Raw genomic sequence first — 19,339 nt, 5'->3', positions numbered from 1 at the left:
TTTGTGAGGGTTGAGCGTCTATGGGGTCTCTGTCTCAAAGGTGGTGCAAATGGAATCAGTAAATATTTTCAAGGCAGAAGTAGTTTTTTTCGTTAGCAATGGGATCAATGATAATTTAGAATAGATGGGAGTGTGGGATTTGGAGCACAAGCAGATGAGCAATGATCTTAGTGAATACCAGTACAGACTTGAGAGGCTGAATGACCTGGGCCATCTTCTAATTCAGGTGTTTCGACGAGGCTGGGAACTTGTCAGTGAGTAACTAATTTTCTGGCATCCCAGTAGCAGCAGTATATATTCTCTACTGGATGAACCACAGAAACTGACTAAGGCTGCTTAGGCAAAAAATTCCAATCTATGAACTCTACCATCTAGAAAGGCACAGGCAGAAGACACACAGGAGCATCACTTGCTGCCATGTCTCCTCCAAGACGCACACCATCCTGACTTGGAAATATATCCCTTTCTTTTCACTGTCACACGGTCAAGTTTGTAAGGCTCACTCCTCATTTAATCCTCTTTTTTTTCTGAATGGAGGCTAATTAATACATTTGCTTAACGGCAGGATGTCATCTTCAGTTAAATGCTCGTCTCCAAAAGAATTCCTTCACCTTGTCAGCTTATTTCAGTAAAAACAAAATGTAACTAAAAGAAGGTGGTGAAGTTCGACTGAAACTTATTACTCAAACCTCGCTACGGCTGTCTGTCTTTACTTATCTCCTTCAGCATTGTCCAAATATCTCAGGTAGTGGTTAGATTAGTGATAAGTTCATAGATAAGGATACTGTCATGTCCACGTGAAGCTTCCCATTTATTCGTATTTCATACAATTTCGTTCACTCGAAGGTCCGTCAACAATAGGCTGCTATATTCAACTGATCCACATCTAGGGTGAGTTGTTCCGATTCCAATTGAATGCTTCTCTTCCCCGTTAATTCTGTCTCTGACTCACATTCACTTCTATGTGTATCACTTCTATGTGTATAATTATTACCATCCCATTATATCTACCATTCTGTCTCACTCATGAACCCTGGAGAACTATGACTGTCCAACGCTCAGAATATTTTTTAAGACAGGTTTCAAATATTCCCATCTCATTCTCGCATTAACACAATGTGTTTAACTGTTATTTATTTTAGTTGGCATTTATTGCCTGGACATATCCCAGTACATTATGCCTGGAATTATTTTTATTTTAATCTTAGCCAAATTTCACGCAGCTGACACATTCTCTGAATCATCAGATAAATTTCAATTAAAATAATCCATTTTAAAAATTCAGGTCTCACCTAAACTGTTTATCATCTGTTTTTGTTAACTGTTGATTCTTCGTTTAAACTTCAGGTAAATTTCCCTCAAATAGCTAAGGTGTAAATTCAAACCAATTTATATTTCAAAAACAATTACACCCACGTTTGGTGGTTTTAAATGGGCAGGCTTTGGACAGGTGGTCCTCTCCCAACACAGTTCGCAGCTCTTTGCCTGACAGTCTATGTTCAGGTGCCCCTCTTGCTTACAATTCCTGCACAGTGTCTTCTGCCGCTTTGTGCCCTGACCTTCTACAGGTTTGATGGACACTAGGTTGCCCCATATAATTCAAGTACCCTCAGTTCCCTGCGATCGCAAAACAGGACAGTCAGTAGAGGATGTCCCATCAGCGTATGCCCTCAGGGTCACCCTGAACTGCCTTTTGCTGTTCCAAATCCTGAAGGGGCCCATGACGTAAGTGCTGCCGGTTTCCACTTGCAGGTACTTCCCAGGAATTCAGGAATCTGCTGGTGGTACATAGGAGCTGTATTTATGGATGGTGGTGATCCGACTCCTCTACACACAAAGAACAGTGCTGCAGGCAGGATGAAAAGAGAACACTCACGTCCTTTTTTTTCTAGAATACTTTCAGGAGGTGCGTCACTTGCTTCACACTCCAGAACGTCACAGCAAAATATCTGTCGCTGGGGAAATCCTGCAGGCAGTAGATGACTGCTGCTTGGAACCCACAGCAGTCATGGAGAATCCTCTTCACAAAGAAGTTCAGACCCATGGTGTGCCTTCTTCCACCTTCTTCACAGTCACCCTGACCAGCAGCCCAGCTGCTTGCTGAGATCGTAACTCCAGGTTGTCCTTTTGCTTGAATTGACGTTGAGCCATCTCGGCACTTTACAGATTCGAATCCTTAACATTGAAATTTATAACATGAGAAAGTGACCTCATAATGTCTGTTCTCCATTTTTATTCCACTCTCTGCGTACCTTCCATTAATGTTTCTTGAGGAATTCATCCCAGTGCCATGTAATATTATTGAATAGTGGGACCTCCTAACATTGTAAGTACACTTTCATTCACTCCCAACTCATTGAAATATAGAGAAATAATCAAAGTTTGTGACGATTCTGTCACTGTAAAAAGGTTATTTTGTCCTTTTTTTTGAAGAGAGGTTGTATAGGCAGAGGTACCGAAGAGTCTGGGATGCTAGAAAGCTAAAACGGTTTAACAGTGGAAGGGGAGTGGCTAGCTCTCCCAGTTGAGGGTTTTCTAGTTTTTTTTTGATCAGTTGTAGCAGTTGCAACATGTTCTGAGTACCAGAAGGATTTCAAGCTTCGATAAAACATATTCCTAACTTACTTTCTCTGAAATCTCTCCCAAATTTGTTCCCTCTTTCCTGTAAAAATCCGTAATTAAATTTAGCGTTTTGCCACAGGTTGTGTTTATGGGATGATACTATATTGGGAAACTTAATTAGTTAAGTTGTTGTATCAGGTTGGTTAAGTTTTCCAATAGTTAAATTACTCTAAATTGCACTTTGTTCTGTTCGTGTTTCAACTGTACTGTTTAAATAAATTCTGTTTTGCTTAAAGCAGAAGGGTTTGACCAGCCACATCACATCTGGAACATCCAATTAATATTGCCCTTCAAAATAAGAAAATATTAGGCTCTAGGCTATCTTCTGAAAATATTTTGAGAGAGTCTAAGCTGATAGATAATAGACTGGCAGTTCGTCAGGGTAAATTCTGTCATTCTATTTTGGGTTTAGTGTTGTTTGACTCAAAGGTGGTGAGTGGTATGTTTTGGTGACTTTTGTTTCTGGTGTTGTATTCGGTTGTTTTAAACAGTGTTTTGTGCAGTAATGGGTCTTTCGGTCACTATGAGTTTAGTGGGTGTGGAATAACTGACTTCGCGGGCTTTACAAAAAGTGAACAAGTTAAAGCTGTTGGAAATCGCAGACAAGTTGGAGTTGGGGATAGCAAGAACTGCAGATACTGGAGTCAGAGTTAAGACAGTTTGGAGCTGGACTAACTGTGAAACGAGGAGAAGTAAATACAGCAATAAATCAACATTTAAATTTGCTGGAAATGACTAGAATTCAATTGCAGATGAAGCAGCTTGAATACAAGACGGAATTGGAGTAGATTTCATGACGGTTAAAAGCAGAGGAAAAAGAAAAGGAGAGGAAGGCCCGAACAGAATAAAGGGAGAAAGAGAGAGAAGAAGTGCAGATAATTTCAGTTGACTGCAGACTCTCAGAAGTTGTTTGACAGCCTGAAGGCTGTGTTAGCTACTGTCCTAGCGTTAGCTATACCTAATTATGCAAAGGCATTCAAGGTGGCTATTGATGCGAGTGATGTGGATGTCAGTACTGTACTCTTACAAGAAGATAACGAGAAGAAAGAAAGACCTATCCGGTTTTTCTCCAGGGAATTGAATATTCAGCAACAGAAATATCCCAGGATTGAGAAAGAGACGTTGAGCTTGGTGTTGGCGTTGGCGTTACAACATTTCCAGATTTATATTGCCAGTAATGTGTCTGAGACAATTATACATACTGATCAGACCCATTAATGATTTTGGAGAAATTTAAAGACAAAAATTCCAGACTGTTTAGAGCTTATTATTGCAGCCGTTCAATTTGAAAATTATACACTCGACAGAATAAGAAAACATAATTGCTGATGTGTTGTTGGGATTTGGATGAAGAAAGATGGAGGCGTTCAGTGACAGGAGTAAATGCACAGGAATAGAATGTAGTAGTGAATGTTTGCATACTTAGAGTCAATGCAATGTATATGCATTGTCATGTACTAATAGATTAAGACTAATGGTTTTAAAAAAATAAAGCCATCTTTCTATATTGATGATTCGATTTTTAAGAGGGGCGAGGTGTGACGATGCTGTCACTGAAAAAAATGTTATTTTACCCTTGGTTCTTTCTTGAAGAGAGTTTGTAAAGGCAGAAGAGCCTGGGGAGCTTGAAAACTAAAACAGTCTAACAATGGGAGGGGAGTGGGAAGATCTCAAGTTTAGGGTTTTCTAGCTTTGTTTTTAGCTGTAGCAGTTACAAGATGTTTTGAATACCAGAAAGGTTGCAAGCTTCAGTAAAGAGGACTTCAAAATGAATTTGTCTAAAATCCCTCTGAATGTTGATCCCTCCTGCCTGTAAGAATCTGTGTTTAAAGTTACCTTTTTGCCAAGGAATGATGCTACATTGGAACAGCGAGTTAGTTAAGTGGCTGTATTAGGTCGGTTGAGTTTTCCAATACTTAAGTTGTTCTAAATTGCACTTTGTTTTGTTCGTGTTTCAAGTGTAGTGTTTAAATAAATTCTGTTTTGCCTAAAGCCGAGCGGTTTGATTAGTTGCATCACGCCCGGAACACCCGAAACGTTAACTCGTTTTTTTTTTCTTCATCAGATGTTGCCAGAGCTGCTGAGCTTTTCCAGCAAATCCTGTTTCTGTTCCCGATTTACAGCACCTGCAGTCCTTTCAGATTTTAGAAAATGGGAATCACTGGGAAGGGAGCAGCAGATAAAGAAACATCAGTGAGTCACAGAATTGGCACAGCACAGTGAGGGTCCGTGTGTACTGGCCTTGAACTGTTCAATTCCTGGGTAGGGCTGGTTTAAGGGTCAGGACGATACAAATTGTTAGGTTGTTCTGTGAACTGGGCGTGGCTGGATTAAAGGTGAGGAAACTCCAAATTAATTGGTTGCTCTATTGACTGAGCAAGATCTGGGTTAAGGGTCAGGAAGATGCAAGCTGATATGTTGTTCTGAAAACCGGACGGTGCTGGGGTTTTGAGTGACCAGGTCTGTGAGCCTATCAGAACAGGTGGAGCTTGTGCTCTGCCTTTCTTTTTATTTTAGAATTCCTACAGTGCAGAAACAGGCCCGTCGGCCCCTCAAGTCCACACCGACGCTCAGAGCATCCCACTCAGACCCATCTAATCTATACATCCCTGAACAATTTAGCATGGCACATCCACTTAACCTGCAAATCTTTGGACTGTGGGAGGAAACTCACGCAGACACGAGGACAGTGGGCAAATTCCACACAGAAAATCCACACAGAATCGAACTTGGATCCTTGGCGCTGTGAAGCAGCAGTGCTAACTATTGATCCAACGCGCCTCTTCATGAGCAAATCACTGGAGTCGCTTTGGTTAGTGTTTTTAAACGTTCCATCATCCCGTAATGTAAGTGGATTGCAAATGGCATTCCTTCTGTCTTTGCCTTTCATTCAATCCCAGTTACAGGCTGCACGTTCTGTGTTCTCTGGAGAATGTTGGACTCAATGTCGGTGCTGGTTGTGTGTGCAGTCAGTTTAGTATTGGGTGACAATAATATTGGTGATCATCCTGCACAGAACCTGATGTTTCTCCGTCAGGAGGGAACCACATCACCCTCATTAATTCGGTTTAGTGTCTGTGGAACAAAGGAAACTAAGAAGGCATAGATAGGATGTATAAAATTGTGAGAAACATAGACAGAGATGATTTATGATTGGCAGAGGGTTCAATGACTGGAGACATTGATTGATGTTAAGGGGCAGGAGGTTTAGATGGATATGTGGATTTTAGTTTTTTTAAATAGAAGGCAGGTATCTGGAAATTGTTGCCTGTAAGTGTGGTAGAAGCACAAATCCTCATAACAGGTAAACAAGTGATTAAATGTATACTCACGATGCCAAGGTGTACACGCTCTGGGCCAAGTGCTGGAAATGGGATTAGAGTAGTTAGACAGTTGTATTTTGTTTATAACCTCTCACATGCTTTCTCTTTCACTTCTTTATTCCATTTCTGTGTTTGTTCTTTGATCTGTTCCCAGGTGATATTTGCACGTCGGAAGTGAAACGTCAACTGTGACTGATTCTGGCCGTTCTATGTCTTAAATGAGTAAACTAAAAATAAAGTCACATTTCATGGTTACACAATCCCAGGAAATGGCCATTTCCTGAGCAGGGATATTGACGTAGGCTATGGGAGAAAACACTGGGAAGTGGGAAATGTGTCTGTTGTGCCAATGAACTGAAGTGAAATCCTGGGTAAGGTGATAATGGTAAGCTACTTTTGCAGAGTTTTGGCTCATGCGGAGCAAGGGACGTTGGGAGGGATGCCTTGCCAGTTGATGTACCATGAAACAGACTTCATGAGTTCTTGGTGAAATGAACACATAACTGTTTATCATTGTGTGGAAACTAGAGCAGGGTGTCCAATACTCAACTGGGAAGAGCAGCATTGACTGTTTTAATGTGGGGAATGTTAACGCTGATGTGTTGTATCGCAGGAAGTCTTTATTATGCAAAGGTGTTATATACATGCACGCTGTTGTTGTTAATGTTATTATTTATGGGCAGTGAACAGTCCCAGTCTGAACCAAAGCCCCAGAATTCCCCATAGTGAATGCCCCCGATTGACAAACAAGGGAGCCATGCACAGGCGCCGTCCCAGGCAGTGGACAGAGCATGTGTCGAGCAATTAATGGCTGTTGCTGGATATTTCTTATCTTTGGTCTGCAAAAAAATGAGAATTTAGGTGGAACGGAGGGAGTAATGATCCAGCGGGAACACTGTGAGGTTGTCTGAAACTGTTGTGTAAGCTCTGAACCCAAAAGTAAGTCATCGGTGCCCTGTCTACACAGAGTGAGAAAGAGTGTTAAACTGAAAGCTTTCGTTTAAAGGTAGGCCTTGGGATTACTTCCGCCATCTTTATTGGGGGCAAAAACAGAAGATGCTGGAAAAGCTCTGCAGGTCTGGCAGCATCTGTGAAGAAAAATATCAGAGTTAACACTTTCGGGTCCGGTGACCCTTCCTCAGAACTTGGGGCCACTGAGCAGCAGGACGGATGTGCATTGTTAATTTTTGATGGGGACAATATTTACTATCACTGGGAGGAATTTACTGCCCATTGTTCAGAATAGAGGCAACTTGTCCATCAAGCTCCAATAGCCTTTCACGCCCAAATATTATTGATAAGGCAAAGCGCCGGCAGAGAATGAAGTAAACCCCGATTGTTTTTTCCCACTAACTCCTGGAATGCCTTCGTTTATATGTCTAATGACCTGCGCCTCCATTCAGTCAAATGAAGATCTACGGTAGAAACTCAGGCCCACGAGTAGATTTTATTGTTAAAATAAGTGACTGCTGACTATGATGAGGTGCAATGTATAGCAGCAAACATGTATATCCTTTGCTTTGACAGGGAGATAGAAGAGGACGTTAATAACAGCAAATTGAAACCAATGGGTTTGTTTTTCTTCACTGAATTGCTATCGTGAACTGACAGTGATGGCTGTTACAGAATATGACATGGGGATTTGCTGACAAAAACTGAAACCAACTTTCACATGTCAATCTGACAGTATCACTTGCTTCATTGGCCTTTGTAAGTATGCACTTAAATCCAGAACTTTATCAAATGCTACATAAAATGTTTCATCCCTGTGGCTCTGAAACAAAATCTTCAATCAGTGTTCTATAATTTTGTTTTTCTTATGTCCAACTAACAAGAATAACTTTTCTTTTTCTAGCGTATTTTAATCTTTTACAAACATTTCTATCTCATCCCTGTTCATTCTGCTTCATTCCAAACAGAGAAATTCAGTTTTCTAACATAGCACTGCAACTTAAATTCCTCATCCCTCAAATTATTTTGGTAAATATCCTCTGGCTCCTCCCTTCCTTCACAATATGTGATGATGTCTGGTTTGCACTTACCCAGATGCTATGTGTTACTGCATGTGATGTCATCACACAGTAGCAACTGCACAATGACATCACCCACTCCCTTGATTTTTCCTCAAATGTGAGATTTTACTCTGACACCAGTGTTTCTGAATCTTTCCAACTGCAACTTACAACGGAAAATTTCAACATCTCGGGTTTTGGCAAAATGAGTGCTCACTGATCGGGTCTGCCTTTGTTTGCGGTGGCACAATGGATCAATGGTTAGCACTGCTGCCTCACAAGGCCAGGGACCCGGCTTCGATCCCATCCTCAGGGACTGTCTGTGTGAAGTTTACACATTCTCCGCGTGTCTGTGCGGGTTTCCTCCGGGTGGTCTGGTTTCCTCCTACAGTCCAAAGATGTGCAGTTTAGATGGATTGGCCATGCTAAATTGCCCATCGTGTTCAGGGATGTGTAGCTTAAGAAGGTTAAAGCGGGTGGGTCTGGGTGGGATGCTAAAAGGATCAGTGTGGGCTTTTTGGGCCGAAGAGTCTGTTTACACATTGTAAGGATTCTATGAATTGACACTGAGATTTGAAAATAGTGAGGTTGTTTCACTGAAGGGCGTTAATGAGAATTTGCCTCATGTCGATATTTCCCCTAGTTCCCTGTGGTCTGTTATCTGAGGGATTTTCCATGGCTCTGGGGCTGGAGTTGTTCATTCCACAGCTCTGTTTAATCTCTGCTGTCTCTGATGACTTCTCTGCTATTGACTAACTTCGTCTGTGTCTCATAATGGATGTATTTTATCTCTGTTTACTATTGCAATGTTCCCTCTGCCAACACTGTCTCAGTGTTTTCCACGACTGCCTATCCCCTGATAATGTGTCACTATCTTACAACTTACATCATTCCTCAGGATCTTTCACAAACAGGATTTTTTTTTCCTGCGCTATAGTTCATTTCTCCTCCACTTCTAAGCTTGCAATGATCATCAAGTTTACACCACATTTGTTCACCGTGATTCATTCTGTACACCCTGATCAATTAATTCTTTTTATCACTCCATGGATACTGCATTGTTTTTGATTAGTGTGGACTCGATGGGTGTGACGGCTGTTTTCTGTGCCAGAGACCTTTATGAATCTGTGACCATGCCTGTCCTGCAGACCAGCTGATGCATTTTCTCTCAAAATTTCAAATTTCCAGCAGCTGTAATATGTTGTGATTATTTAAAAGAGGCCTTATTCACAGATCAGAGTCTAGAAACACAGACGGACTGAGTAAGAAATGATTTGCATCAGTTTGGATGCGAGCTTTGTGTTTAGTCCATGGCCTCCATCTCCACTGAGATATTGAATTATGCAGTGGATACAATATATTGCAACTGGGCTATCTCCTTGCAAGAGAACATCACCTAACCCCATTCCCCTACCCTTTCATTAATGAGAACTCAAAGGGATTCGATAAAGTCATAAAGGAAAAAAAAAAGAAAAGTAACTGGGGAGAGAATAGGGCACCTTAAAGCTCACCAAGGCTGCCGTTGCATGGAACCACAGGAGATGGGGGAGATACTAAACAAACATTTTGCATCAGTGTTTAATGTGGAAAAGAAAACTTGGGGAAATAAACAGCAACATCTTGAAAAATGTCCATATTACCGAGGAGGAGTTGCTGGACTATTTAAAAATACATAACGGTGCATAAATCCCCAGGAACAGATCAGATCTAACCTTGAACTTGGTGGGAAGCTAGGGAAGTGTTTGCTGGAGTCCTTGCTGAGATTTTTGTGTCATTGATCGCAACAGATGAGGTGCTGGAAGACTGGAGGTTGGCTAACGTGGTGACAACATTTAAAAAAAGGTAGTAAGGAAAAGCAAAGGCACGATAGTGAGCCTGATAAGTTGTTCGAGGGAATCCTAAGGGACAGGATTTAAACGTATTTGGAAAAGCAACGAAAGATTAGGGATAGTCAAAATGGCTTTGTGTGTGGAAAATCTTGTCTCACAAACTTGATTAAGTTTTTCAAAGTAGTAATGAAGAGGATTGATGAAGGCAGAGTGGTGGACATGATCTATATGGACTTCAGTACTGTGTTTGACAAGGTTCTGCATGGTAAACTGGTTAGTAAAGTTAGATCACACGGAATACAACAGAAATTGCCATTTGGATACCGAAGTGACTTGGAGGTAGGAGACAGAAGTAGTGGGGGAGGGATGTTTTTCAGACTGGAATCTTGTGACCAATGGTGTACCATAAGGATTGATGCTGATCCACTGCTTTTCATCACTAATATAAAAGATTTGCACGTGGAGGTATGGCTTGTAAGTTTGCAAACGACACGAAAATTGGTGGTGCAGTGGACAGCGAAGAAGGTTATCTCAGAGTACATAGGTTCTTGATCAGATATGCAAATGCTTGGCAGATAACGTTTAATCTAAATAAATGTGAGGGTTATAAAACTATGAGGGGCATGGATAGGATGAACAGCTGAGATATTTTCCAAAGGGTACTGGAGTCAAAAATTAAGGGGCATAGGTTTAAGGTGAGAGAGGAAAGATATGAAAGGGACTTAAGGGTCAATGAATTCACACAGATGGTGGTGCATGCATGAAACGAGATGGCAGTTGAGATGGTGCGTGCTGGTAAAATTACATGGATACATAAACAGGAAGGGTTTAGAGGGATATGGGCCAAACCATGGCAAACGGGACTAGATTAATTTAGGATATGTGATCGGTATGGACAGTTTGAATCAAAGGGTCTGTCTTTGTCCTGTAGAGCTCGATGACTCAAAGATTGCTGTACTTTTCCCAATACTAAATTACAAGTGGAGAAGTGGGTGTGAGAGTTTTCTTGAACTGGTGCATTTCATGTGGTGTCGATACAGAATGGAAGAAGTCCTCAGGTGCCCGTTCAGTCCATGCTGCCTGCACCACTGTCTAATGAACATTATTTTAGTTTAAAGGAGGAAAATGAGATAGAGAGGCAGGGAAGTTTCAAGAGGAGAAGCCAAGCTTCGTGGTTTTGCAACACGGGGAACAGCCAACTATTTCATCTTGCGGTGAAATATTACATCATGGTTGTGAACCGTCCATTTCAGCCTCAGACATTTGCCAGAGAGAGGGATGGAGTCAGTGGTGAGGGACTGCATTTTGAAAAAGGAAATAAAAAGAGTGGCTTCAGTCTTCACAAAGCTTCTGCCCATCCAGTACTGGATGTCACGTAAGACTGGATGGTGTGTGACTGGAAGGTGAAGGCGTTCACATAGAGTACATCTGCTGCCCTGAGCCTTCTGGGTGGTAGAAATTGAGGGATTGGGAGTTTCTGTTGAAATTCTGAACACATAAAAGTTATATCATGTCTTTCTCCTTCACCACTTACCTGCTCATTTCTCTTATTCTCCCATTGAGGCCAGATCCTTGTATTAGCCTGGACTGGGTGTGAATATTCTTCTCAAGTCATAGACCATGTGAAATCTTTCATTCTCTGTCTCTTCCAAATCATTTTCCCTGTCTTCTTCTCCCCTACGCAGCCACCCTATTAGAAATCTGTGTTTGTGACAGACAAAAGTAAGTGGCATACTCCCTTCCTTGAAGAATGATTGTGAACCAGTTGGATTTTTGTTACAATCCAGCCACTTTCATGATAACTATCTCCTATTGAGGGTCAAAAACATTCCCAGGTTCGATTAGGTCCGTTCACTAACTTGCTATTTCGTTTTTGTGCCTTCTCTCACGTTCTGTTTTCCTGTTTTAAACAAATTCCACGGGATATTGGAAGAACAGGATTTGCATTCGGGCAATTCAAACCAGATATCCCATCAGGATGTAACAGAGTCACCCAATTTGTGTTAACCTGAATATCCTTGGATTATGAACATGAAAGGAAACAGCGTCATTCTCATTTGGGACAAATTGTTCACGTGTTCTCTGTGTGGAAAAGGCTTTACTGATTCATTCTACTTGCTGGCACACGATCTAGTTCACGCTGGGGAGTAACCGTTCAACTGCTCCCAGTGTGGGAAGGGATTCAATCAGTCATCCGACCTCCTGAAACACCAGCAAGTTCAGCTCCGTGTGTGGGAAAGGTTTTGCTTGGTCATCCAGCCCGCTGAGACATCAACACAGTCACACTCGAGAGAAACTATTTATCTGCTCTGAGCATGGAAAAGCATTCAATCACACATCTAAACTTCTGAAACACCAGCACATTCATTCTGGGGAGAAACCATTCAACTGCTCAGACTGTGGGAAATGATTCACTAAGTCATCCAACCTGCTGAGACACCAGCGAGTTCACACTGGGGAGAGTCCGTTCACCTGCTCTATGTGTGGGAAGAGATTCACGCAGTCAACACATCTGCTACAACACCAGCGAGTTCACACTGGGGAGAAACTGTTCACTTGCTGCGTGTGTGGGAAGGGATTCACTCAGACATCCATCCTGTTAACACACCAACAAATTCACAAAGAACCATAGTTTGGAAAAAAAAAGTAGTTCTTACTTACACTGAGGAATGAAACAAGGTAATTGGACTGTTTGTAAACCCACTCTATTAAAGGTGCTGATATTGTGGATAAAATGTCAGTACATTTTTTTTTTCTGTTGGTACATTTTGTAAATCATCCTAACTTGCTGTACATCATCATTTTCACGCTGGGTAGCGTCTGTCTATCTGCCCAATGTGTGGGTGGGCTTTACTGTTTCATCAAGACTGGATAAACACCAATGAGATCCCAATTCACTGTACAGGTTGGATTTTGATGTTATTGAATCCCACCTCTGTGCAGAAAAGGCTTTACTAATTCATTCTACTTGCTGGCACACGTGTCATTGAAACCCACCCTTCGTCTGCTTCTGATGATGTTTGTAAACTCCACAAGTCCAATTGATTATTTGCGATGAAAACAATATGATTTGGCTTTCTATTGTTAAGATCGTGCATCATGTCTTTAACATATCTCTGAGGCAGATGAGTTGAAGGGAGGCCACATCGGAACAACTTGATTCAATTTTTAAAATTAGGTTTCCAGGTGTATAGATGAGTGTAATGCTTTTAATGCTGTCCACCTAGATTTAAGTAAGGCTTTTGATAAGTTTCCATGTGAGAGACTGATAGCAAAGGTAAGAGCCCATGGGATCAATTGAAATTTGGCAAATTGGATCCACAATTGGCTGAATGGCAGGAATATGGTTGAGGCGTGATTCTCTCAGTGGAAATCTGTGTCCAGTGGAGTGCCAAAGTAGTTACTGTTGGAGCCCTTGCTGTTTATAGTTTATATAAATAATTTAGCCATGTAAGAGCATTGATTAGATAACTTGCAGATAAAACAAAAGGCTCCATGATAAATATTGAGGATGAAAGCTCTCGATGACGGGACGATGTAGGCGATCAGTAGCAAATGGAATTCCATCTGAATAAATGTGAGCTTGGAAAGGACAATTAGTCAGCATGATCAGCTGTTAACTGCAAGATTAACGGTTTATAGACCAGACAACAATGGAAGTCTTGTTGGTTTTCTCATGCATCAGCATACTCCATGATCCAGTACTGGAATATCAATGGGGACATTGACTGCAAGATAATTTCCCCAAATCATGCCTGCATTGTAATCCCGTGAATTGCCAAACGAGCAGATTTTTAATGCATAGTGCTGCAAATTAGGAAGAAACGAATTGGAATTTTGGGCTTAATTTCTAAGTGATAGGGTTCAAAGTTAGGGAGATTTTGACATAACTGTACAAGGTGTTTATGAAGCTTCTCCTTGTGGACTAATGATCGTTCTGGTCCGATTATTCAAGAATTTTAACATTGAATGCATTTCTAAAACAGCTTCACTCGGCTGGTTCGTGGGATAAAGGATTTGACCGGTCAAGGATGAACAAACAGGTTAGGCCTTCATTCATTAGAGTTTGGAAGAACGTGGGGAACCTTTATTGAAACGTAAAAGATTCTGAGGGGCCTTTGCAGGGTAGATGATGACAGGAAGTTTCCACCAGTAAGCAAACCTTGGACTCGGGCATATAGTTACAGAATAATGGACAGTAAATTGTTACTGAGATGCAAAGGAATTCCTCTTCTTTCAATGGAAATTAATTTCTGGACTTGTCTACCTCAGAGAGTCGTGAAAGTTAGATCACTGAAACCATTTAGCTGGGCAGCAAATACATTTTAGAAATGGCAAGGAGTTGTCAGCTTTGGGGGTGCGGCATGAAAGAGAGGCTGAAACATCGGCACAAAAGTCCTGATCTTCAAGAATGGCAGGCTAGACCTGAAGGAGAAATAATCTATTTGAACCCAATTGTGCTGCTCGATGAATCGGGCTTAATGGGGGAAATTGCAAATCATTGTTCAGACGCCAGCCATGGTAGGGCTTGAACACACAACTGTGAGATTTTCAGGCCTCCTAAAACAATCATTCAAATCCTATTTTATAAGGAGACAAATGTGGTATCCACCTGGACCTTCTGTGGGTTCTGAATTCCCAGGATTATGAAGGTAATTGCTTTACAAAATCCCAACGTTTCAGTTCATTCCTTGCAATATCCAGTAATGTTACTGGCATCTTCCACTTCTCAGATTTAACTCCTTCAGAATATGGTAATCCAATTTCAGTAATTGTTCAAGGATTTAATATTTAATATTCATATTTTAATGTTGGCATCCTCATCTTTAAGGATCCCGTATCACTCCCAGCCACTCTTCAAGACGGTGGATTAATGTGAGCATCTGCCCGAAAAATCCATTCATCTCTGTTACAGAAAGAACTGTTCATTTGTCTGCTGAGTCACATTGAATACTTTCATCAATTTCTTTGTTCTGTGCATCAACAACTTATGCCACTTCTCATTTTGTGGACTGGATTTTGAGATTTTGGTTACAAAGAACCTTAGGGCAGGAAGAATCCGCTGCAGCCATTGCCATGTTTGAAATGTACCTTTCATATGAAAAGAAACTTTCATGAGGAAAAAATTTCCACAACTGTCAGCTGAGGTTTCCAGATGGAATCTCGGAAAAAATCTCACTCCCTCTGCCTTTTTTAACTTCTGCTCGGATGTTTAGTGGGTGCTTTCATTCACCAATTTTATTGTTGCATTGGTCTCCCTTTTGTCTGGCGTTTTTTGGCCATGGCTGAACTGATGTCTCTGTCAGTTTGATCCCTCATATTTGTTTGGTGCTCTTCTACTGTTTACCCCACCCCCACATTACACTCAAACATGATGGGTGAATGGACCTCTGTTTGGTAACAAGCAAATCGAAAACAGGAGGTTAAGTGTCATATCATAGCATCAGTCTGTGGCTTTAATGCATGTTAGTATAACCTATTTCATACTAGTATTATTCGGCTATCCCATTCCATTTTGCATTCCATATTAGAAAAGTTTCGAAAGGCACATTTTTGCTTCTGATGGCAGCTCCATTACCCAGCATTCCGGTCGCGACTGAAAGTCTTCTCTTCACGATGCCTGTGATCAGTGCTCAGGCATAGAGTCGATGTACAATAGAGCATGCAACGAACGAGCGACGCTGATGACTGTGGAGTTTTTCTACTCGGCTCCGGAAAAGTCACTGGGAAGCAGAGGGATGATGCATCGGACGAGAAGTTTGAAAGATTTCGTAATTATCTTAACAAAGACACAAAACCCAGAAAACGACATTGGATGGACCGTCTGCGCGGAGCGAAGGTGAATTGGAGACTGGAGGTTTTCACGCAAAGACAAGACCCATCATTGAGGGATGCCATCTTTATAGTGGGCACTGGGCAGCAGGGGCTGCTACCATCTTTGTAGGGGTCAATGTTTTTAGGAACTGGGAGTAGCTTGCTGCCCATTGTTCAGAATGAAGACAACTTGTCCGACGAGCTGGACAAACGTCAACTTACCTGCTCCTCTGATGCTGCCTGGCCTGCTGTGTTCCTCCCGCTCCACGCTGTGTTGCCTCTGACTCCAGCATCTGCAGTTCTTGCTATCTCTGAACTCATCCGTCGAGCTGTATTAACCTTTCACACCCAATGTCTTATTGATGAGGCAGAGCGGTGACACAGAGGGAAAGAAAAGTTAGCAAATCCTGTCTGGATCCCGTGACTTCATGGAACATCCTGCCCCATTGATCAAAGATCTGTGGCTCTGTTCCGTCCCATGAAGACACAGAACAGAAACTCTTGAATCTGAGTATACTTCATCCTCAAATCAACGTACTGTAGGCCACAAGGAGAGGCAATGAGCAGCAGGGAACATGCGAGGTCGTCCTGGGGAAAAAAAGGATGAATGTTGTGATCTCTATTCTGAACTGACAAAGATGATGTTTTGGCGTTAGGAAGAGAGGGTCTATACAGAGTAAACTCAAATCAAGAGACTTGTTTGTCTCTTTTAAATATTTATCCCCGACTGATTTTGATGGATTTTGTAAATGTCCTCTCTTGGATTTTCAATGAGGATGCTGTGACATCACCCACAGCCGAAGTATTTTCTCAACTGTGAAACTTTTCTGTGTCTCCATCTAGTTTATTCTGATATAGTTCCAGCTGAACGCTCCAGCATGAGATTTCAAACTTGGAAACGGATGTTGTTCCAGAGGTGAATGTTTTTGATCATTCATCTGCAGTTTTGAGTTGTCCCTGCTGTCCTGTGTTATCTTTGAGATGTTTGATGTATCTGGTTCAGGTGTGGTTCCTTTAGAATTTTTTTTTTTTCAGAGCATTTTGGGTGTAAGTAACACCGGCAGATATTTAGTTTGTTCCAATTCCAATACAGACAAGTTTCGCACTTGTTCTTGACGCATAGACAGCTTGTTTAGTTCCAACTTTAATGTGATTAATTCTGTTCTCTTCCGGGGGAAAGGAACTGCTGCCTCCTGTGAATATGTCTCAAGTATAGTCCAGTATGTTCCCCAATTAACGAAGACAATAAACCTCTCTTGAGCCAAGTTTCATTCTTGAATCTGAATTATCCAATTACCCTAACAAATGCAGTCATAGCAGTTAGGAGAATTAATTCTAGAGGTAAGAAAAGAATGGATGAGAATGTCAGCAACCAGTGAGCTCGGACTGAATTCAGGTGATGTTGCTAAGGTGTAAACAGACGGTCTTAGTGATGATGAGGATATGTGGTCAGAAAGTAGTCTCGGCGTAAAATACTTTCTGAACAGTCTGGTTCAACCTTAGACACTTACCAATTGTGGGGTGGAAATGGTGAGAAAAATTGATAGTTGTCATTGGGCTATGAAGAAAATGGGTTTAGACTTCCCAATATTTCAATTTCAGCTCATTCAGCACTGGATTTTGTGTGATTTGTAGGTTATTGTGCTCATGGAGCTCTGCTATCCTTGCCCTTGCTCAGAAGTGGGGAGTGAAGGCTGTGGAGTTTCTGTCAAAGTTCTGATCAAGTTCTAGAGAAATGAATGATGTGAAGTCTCTCTCTTCTTTGCCCCCTGCACTTCTCTCCATTCCAGTCTCTCCCTTCTTCTCTCTGCCTCCTTCAACCTTTCCTTCCTCCCATAGAGGGCAGAGTCTAATGTGGGTCCAGCCTGGCTGATGTGTTGCCTTCCATAGGGGTGTTAATGAACCAGTTGGATTTTTACCACAATCCAACAGTTTTGATGGTCACTTTCTCCGGTGGCCAGCTCCACAAATTACAATAATTCATTCCTATCTATTTCACAACCTGTCTTGGTGTTTCTGTGAGTTGTCTGTCATTCTCTTCTTTCTGTTTCACAGCAGTTTGACAGGGTATTAGAAGTGGAGAATCTACAGCTGGGAAACATCATACCAGGATCTGTCAGACTGACCTGGTTTATCATGATCTGAACATCATTGGACTTTGAAAAGGTACAACATTTGGTAATGGGCAGAAACTTTGGAAATGTGAAGTCTGTGACAAGGGTTTCAGATCCCTAACTGCACTGGAAGTGCATCGGCGAATTGATACCAGAGAGAGGCCTTTCACCTGCTCCAAGTGTGAGAAGGGATTCACTCAGTTATCCCACCTGCTGATACACCATCAAGTACACACTGGGGACAGGACATTCACTTGCACCAAGTGTGGGAAGGAATTCATTTGATCCTCTAACTTGAGGACACACCAGTGAGTCCACACTGGGGAGAACCGTTTCGCTGTTCAGTGTCTGAGAAGGGATTTGCTGATTCAAGCAGTCTGCTGATACACGAATGGATTCACACTGGGGAGGGATCTTTTACCTGCCAGGACGATAGAAAGTGTTTTCAATGTTCTGAGCATCTGATAGGCTATCAGAGCATTCACACTGATGAGAGACATTTTTAAGTGCCCACACTGTGGGAGATGTTACAAATGTTCTGGTGAATGGCTTTGCCATCAACGTATTCGCACTGACGAGAGGCTGTTCAAGTGCTCTGACTGTGGGGCCAGGTGCAGGACATCATCTGACTTCACTGTACACTGCCAGGTTCACACTGTGTAGTGGCCATGCTCCTGCTCCGAGTACAGGAAGTGTACGCAACGTCATCTACCCTTGTAAAACAACAGCAAGTTCACACTGGGGAGTGGCCATTCACCTGCTCCGAGTGTGGAAAGCAATACACTCGGTTAGCAAATCTGCTGAGACACCAGCGAGTTCACAATGGAGAGAGACCGTTCACCTGCTCGAACTGTGGCAAAGATTCAATAATTCCTCCAGTCTTCGGACACACGAGCGCGTTCTCACTGGAGAGAAACCATTCACCTGTTCTGTTTGCGGGAGGGGATTCACCTGCTTCGACACAAGCATCTCCACAAATAACTCCAACGATTGGATTTTGCTTTGAATGATATCAATTCTGTGTGCTTTCAATAAAGTGCGTGGAAAAGATAAATAAATTATATTTGCTGCTAAATCTCAACTAGATTCATTCAGCTGTGGGAAATTCTCTCCTGCTTAAGTCTTGAAACAGAGATGTTTAAAAAAAAAACTTGTGCCGCTGACATTTCACGACACGAGGAGCAGAAAAAAAATGTGGTAAAGAATGTGAAAACCATTGTGGTTTCCCTGTTGGGTTGAAATCTCATAGAAGTCCTACCTTGGTTTGACTGTGAAAACTGTAACATTTCACATATATCTGCATTTAATTGCATTTGCCGACCCTTCGCCCAATTCGCCATCAGATTAATATCCCTCTGTAGTTTTGGTAATCTTTTTGCTATCAATGATACCCTTCCACATTTTGTATCATTGGCAGACTTATTACTCATGCCTTGTACATTCACATCCAGATCATTTGTGTAAATAACAAATAGCAAAGGTCCCAGAACCCAACCCCTGTGGCACGCCAATAGTCACAGGCCTTCAGTCTGAGAAGCAAACTTCAACCATCGCTCTCTGCTTCCTACCATCGAACCAATTTTGAATCCAATTGGCTTGTTCTCCCTGGATCCCATGCAAAATAA

The 19,339-nt window shown here is 41.9% G+C and overlaps 1 long non-coding RNA gene across 3 annotated transcripts in view; it reads left to right on the top strand.

Moving 5' to 3' along the window:
* The window catches only part of LOC125487514, a 19,153-nt gene extending 6,613 nt beyond the window's left edge, over positions 1-12,540 (top strand). For all 3 annotated transcript variants that reach the window (XR_007265923.1, XR_007265922.1, XR_007265924.1), the window contains 3 exons: positions 6,100-6,330; positions 7,473-7,655; positions 11,725-12,540. This is a non-coding gene — a long non-coding RNA (uncharacterized LOC125487514). The remainder of the gene's footprint in view (positions 1-6,099; positions 6,331-7,472; positions 7,656-11,724) is intronic.
* Positions 12,541-19,339: the final 6,799 nt, after the last annotated feature.

Source organism: Rhincodon typus, chromosome 42, assembly GCF_021869965.1.
Source record: "Rhincodon typus isolate 14 chromosome 42, sRhiTyp1.1, whole genome shotgun sequence".
Taxonomy (NCBI): Eukaryota; Metazoa; Chordata; class Chondrichthyes; order Orectolobiformes; family Rhincodontidae; genus Rhincodon; species Rhincodon typus.
Note: the sequence above shows the minus strand (reverse complement) of the source record. Positions and strands in the feature narration are given on the sequence as shown.